Source organism: Piliocolobus tephrosceles, chromosome 6, assembly GCF_002776525.5.
Source record: "Piliocolobus tephrosceles isolate RC106 chromosome 6, ASM277652v3, whole genome shotgun sequence".
Taxonomy (NCBI): domain Eukaryota; kingdom Metazoa; phylum Chordata; class Mammalia; order Primates; family Cercopithecidae; genus Piliocolobus; species Piliocolobus tephrosceles.
In genome coordinates, this window is record NC_045439.1 from 36757273 (window position 1) to 36763272 (window position 6000).

A 6000-nucleotide genomic window follows, 5' to 3' on the forward strand; every position below is an offset into this window, starting at 1 on the left:
TGCAGTGAGCTGTGATCATGCCACTACATTCCAGCCTGGGTAACAGAGTGAGACCCTGTCTTAAAACAAACAACAACAACAACAACAACAAAAAAAAAAAAACACTAGAGGTAGGCTGAAGAAAAACTTAAGAACATATCCAGAGAAGTTTAAGAAAGGAATTTGTTACACAAGAGGAAATAAGGCCGAGGAGACATTCTCTCTAAAGGGAACCAGCAGAATGGCAAGGCAGCTCTGGGTTATGAAAAGCAGATTCCACCTCCTCCAGGAGGTCAAGGTTATCTTTACATCAAGCTTAACCATGGCACCTGCTCTGCTCAGTGTGCCTCTGTGTGAATGCCTGGGGTATGTGAACCCCTGGGGAACACAGCATGACTTTCCAAGGGGTACTTGGAATTCCATTTTAAGAGACCCACCTACCATTCTAGATCCTCCACTTCGAAAGAATGCTTTCCTAATTTGATTTGATGGTGCACTCTCCCGTGGTCCAGGTGTCTCTTTTTTTTTTGAGAGAGAGTCTCACTCTGTCACCCAGGCTGAAGTGCAGTGGTACAATCTCCGCCTCCCAGGTTCAAGTGATTCTCTTGCCTCAGCTTCCTGAGTAGCTGGGATTACAGGCGCACACTACCATGCCCAGCTAACTTTTGTATTTTTAGTAGAGATGGGGTTTCATCATATTCAAGGCCAGGGTGATCTCGAACTCCTAGTCCCAGGTGATCTGCCTGTCTTGGCCTCCCAAGGTGCTGGGATTACAGGCGTGAGCCACTGCGCCTGACCCAGGTATCTCCTTTTTAACAACCCTTTCACCTCTAGACAAAGATTCAAGATGACTGAGAGGTTACCTTTCATTTTGTCAGGTGAGAAAGAAGCACCTCGGAGGGCCCAAAGGGACAAATTGAGTGGCATTGAGAAAGCCAGTGAGTCTCATGATGAGATAACAAATCCTTTCAGAAATCAAATGGTTTTCAATCTTTTTTCTTTTTTTGGAGACAAGGTCTTGCTCTGTCAGCCAGGCTGGAGTGCAATGGCACAATCATGGCTCACTGCAACCTCAACCTCCAAGGCTCAAGTGATCCTCCCCCTTCAGCCGCCTGAGTAGCTGGGACTACAGGTGCATGCCACCATGCGCTGCTCAAAAAAAAAAAAAAAAAGAAAAAGACAAACATACATAACCAAGTTGCTGGCTAATGTATCAAGTATAATTTTTTATCATTCAAGGAATTTTAAAAATCGAGTGACTTTGCTTTAACAAAACTCCATCCATCCCCACATCCTTGTTTATATTAATATAAATGTTCCTTAGCACTTACATGTATAAATATCTTTCTCCCAATGAATATTATTTATCCACAGTTATATTTTAAAAGTTCTATCTACCTCATTAAGAGATGTATTTCTAGTAAAATTACTTTGGAAATGAAATAATTCTCAAAATTTTTATTATGTTTATGTTGTTTTGCTCATAGGCAATTAAAATTCACTATATACATTTACATATATAATTTTAATGCATAGAATATGAAAGGGTGTTTTAAAACACTTTCAGAGATAAAAACATTATATTGTGATAAAAGTCTGCGAGTGAAGTAGAATGACAGTGAGTTCAAATGGAAAAGGAATGATATAATTTCTGTCATATTAGAGAGGCTGGTTTCTATGTATTAAAATGAATCTGCCGGGCGCGGTGGCTACACCTGTAATCCCAGCACTTCGGGAGGCCGAGGCGGACGGATCACGAGGTCAAGAGTTCGAGACCAGCCTGGCCAACATAGTGAAAACCGGTCTCTACTAAAAATACAAAAAATTAGCCGGGCATGGTAGCAGGCACCTGTAATCCCAGCTACTCGGAAGGCTGAAGCAGGAGGATTACTTGAACCTGGGAGGCAGAGGTTGCAGTGAGCCAAGATCACACCATTGCACTCTAGCCCAAGTGATAGTACAAGACTCGTCTCTGAAAAAATAATAAAATGGATCATCATCGGTATCAAATTGTGATAGAGGCCAGGCATGGTGGCTTATGCCTATAATCCCAGCATTTGGGGAGGCTAAGGTAGGAGGATCATTTGAGGCCAAGAGTTGGAGCCTATTCTGGGCAACATAGCAAGACCATCTCCTAAGAAAAAGGAAAAAATGGTGATGGTATGCAGGTCTCAAGGGATTTATCTAAAAGAGTGATATAATGGCTTTATTCTGAAATGTCAATACTGTTTTGTTTTGTTTTAGCCCTTTAGCAGCCTGAAGGCAGGGTTTTTAGTTTCTGTCTCTAGTGATAAGCAGAAAAGAGGGATGAGGAAGGGGCTTTACTGTCCTAACCAGAAACAGAAACTAAGAACCCATGACTATATTATCCCTTGGACACTTAAAGGGTAGGTGAACAGTAAGATTGGAAGAGCACAGGCCTGAGCCAAGGAGCTCAACACATTAACACAGGGAAGTGGGCTTAAAAGGGTGAGTGTTATGGGAGTTACCCTGGCCCAGGGAGAGTGTAGACACTTGGCCTCACATTAAATCCTGTCCCTGACTTCCCTCATCAGATGACATTCTGTGAAGCATATGGCTTTTCTTAAAGGGCCATTTCATGCCCTCTCTTGGGCACCTCTTTCCTTCTTTGCAGTGGGTCACTAAGCCTATAGAAGTACTTTCAAAGTCACGGATTCTCAAACTCAGAGACCCACCAGAGTTGGACCTGTCAGGCCTCTGAGTCCAAGCCAAGCCATTGCATCCCCTGTGACTTGCATGTATACGCCCAGGTGGCCTGCGGTAACTGAAGAATCACAAAAGAAGTGCAAATGCCCTGCCCCACCTTAACTGATGACATTCCACCACAAAAGAAGTGAAAATGGCCGGTCCTTGCCTTAAGCGATGACATTAACTTGTGAAATTCCTTTTCCTGGCTCATCCTGGCTCAAAAAGCTCCCCCACTGGGCACCTTGTGACCCCCACTCCTGCCTGCCAGAGAACATCCCCCCTTTGACTGTAATTTTCCTTTACCTACCCAAATCCTATAAAACGGCCCCACCCTTATCTCCCTTCGCTGACTCTCTTTTCGGACTCAGCCCACCTGCACCCAGGTGATTAAAAAGCTTTATTGCTCACCCAAAGCCTATTTGGTGGTCTCTTTGCACGGACGCACATGACAGGACCCATTGGAAGGTCTGCTTAACAATGCGATTTCCAGGTCTTCCTTAAACCCATGGAATCAGATTCTCTGAAGTCTTTGAAAGAAACTGTCCCAAACATGAGCTGGAGTAGAGCACTGTGGTTGGTGTAAATAGCTGTTGCTTCCTGGAAGAACTTTGCATTCCTAACAAAACAACTGAACAAATTTCTAACAGACTTTAATGGGTTTAAGATCCCTTTCTAGGAGCCTCACCCAGCTCCCTGTAGCCTTGGGAGGGGCCTAAGCACCTTTCACCAATTCTAGAAGGTCTCTGATAATCTTTAACCAGACATTCTTTTTTTTTCCTCCCTGGTCTCTAGTCTAGCAATGATTATCTAAACTGTCCAATGGCAACATAATGCAAACCACAGATGCAAGCCACATATATAATTTTAAATTTTTTTTTTTTTTTTTTTTGAGACGGAGTCTTGCTCTGTCGCCCAGGCTGGAGTGCAGTGGCCGGATCTCAGCTCCGTATCTTTTTTTTTTTTTTTGAGACAAGGTCTCACTCTATTACCCAGGCTGGAGTGCAGTGGCACAATCCGGACTCACTGCAGCCTCTGCCTCCCAGGCTCAAGAGATCCTCCCCTCTCAGCCTCCCAAGTAGCTGGGACTACAGGCATCTGCCACAATGCCCGGCTAATTTTTGTATTTTTTGTAGAGATGAGGTTTTGCTACATTGCCAAGGCTGATCTCAAACTCCTGGGCTCGAGCAATCTGCCTGCCTTGGCCTCCCATAGTGCTGGGATTACAGGCGTGAGCCACTGCACCCAGCCAGCCATATCTTTTAAAAGGTAAAATAAAACTAGTGAAATTAATTTTGAATAATATATTTTACTGAATTTGATATATCTAAAATATTATTATTTCAACATACAATAAATATCGAAGTAACTAATGTGATACTTTACATTTTTGCCAATTAAGTATTTAAAATCTGGCGTGTGTTTTACACTTCTAGCACATCTCAATTCAGACTAGCCACACTTCAAGTGCTCAAGAGCCACATCTGGCTTGTGGTTCCATATTGCCCAGCAAATATTTAAACATTCTTATTTTTTCCTTTTAAAATGTCTCTGCCCACACCAGGCAAGGTGGCTCATACCTGTAATCCCAGCAGTTTGAGAGGTCAAGTGGGGAGAATTACTTGAACCCGCGAGTTTGAGACCAGCCTGGGCAACATAGCAAGACCTCGTCTCCTCAATAAATAAAAAATTAGCTGGGCATGGTGGTACAGGCCTATAGTCCCAGTGACTTGGGAGGCTGAGGTGGGAGGACCACTTGAACCCAGGAGGTCGAGGCTGCAGTGAGCCTTGATTGTACCCCTGTACTCCAGCCTGGGTGACAGAAATAGACTCTCTCTTTCAAAAACAAAAGTCTCTGCCAAGAGAGAAATCTTTGAGTTCATTTCTTCTCCTTTTAGAAAGCCTCCTGCCTTGCAGCAAGTTTGAAACAAAGCTTTGACATGTATTTGTAATCAGTGTGTCTGAAAAGTTGCTTTAACTGCGGGGCTGGCTGGGAGAGGGGTGGGTTCCTAGAAATCTGACTTTTAACAGCTGCCTCAGGTGATTCCTGTGCACACTTCAATTTTTGGATCACTCTTCTAACTAGTCCATGTCACATTTACATCCAAGTTGGTGGCCAGCTGTGCATGGTGGCGCACACCTGTAATCCCAGTACTTTGGGAGGCCAAGGTCGGTGGATCATTTGAGCCTAGGAGTTCAAGACCAGCTGGGAAACATGGGGAGACCCCATTTCTACAAAAAAAAAATTAATTAGGCAAGTGGGGTGGCGCATGCCTGTAGTCCCAGCTTCTTGGGAGGCTGTGATAATTGGATTGCCTGAACCTGGGAGATAGAGGTTGCAGTGAGCCATGAAAGTGCCACTGCACTCCACCCTGGGCGACAAAGCAAGATTCTGTTTCAAAAAATAAAATAAAATAAAAAGCTGGTGGCCAATTCTTCCCCAGATGTCTCTATAGAAACCTGCTTGGGCCGGGCACGGTGGCTCATACCTGTAATTACAGCACTTTGGGAGGCCGAGGCGGGTGGATCACCTGAGGTCAGGAGTTCAAGACCAGCCAGGCCAACATGGTGAAACCCTATCTGTACAAAAAAATACAAAAATTATCCAGGCATGAAAGGCTGGGCGTGGTGGCTCATGCCTGTAATCCCAGCACTTTGGGAGGCTAAGGCGGGTGGATCACAAGGTCAGGAGTTCGAGACCAACCTGGCCAACGTAGTGAAACTCCATCTCTACTAAAAATACAAAAATTAGCCGGGCGTGGTGGCACATGCTTGTAGTCCCAGCTACTGGGGAGGCCGAGGCAGGAGAATCGCTTGAACCTGGGAGGCAGAGGTTGTAGTGAGCCAGGATCACGCACTCTAGCCTGGGCAACAGATTGAGACTCTGTCTCAAAAAAAAAAAAAAAAATTAGCCAAGCATGATGGTGGTGCCTGTAATCCCAGCTACTCGGGAGGCTGAGGCAGGAGAATTGCTTGAACCTGGGAGGCTGAGGTTATAGTGAGCCGAGACGGCACCACTGCACTCTAGGCTGGGCAACAGAGCAAGACTCCATCTCAAAAAAAAAAAAAAAAAGAAAAGAAAAGAAAAAAAAAGAAACCTGTTGGTCAAATTCTTTCATACTTGGGAAGCAGTGACAGATACAGGAGCTCAATGTACTGCTTCTCTGGGAGTACTGGCCTCAACAAAGGAGTATCAGGGTCCTGACTCTGGCCCTGCTACATGTCTCAAACGTAAAACCTTTAAACATATGCCTTGTACATAGAAAAGACTCAGTAAATGGCATGTGGTTTTTTTTTGTTTTTTTTTTTTGTTTT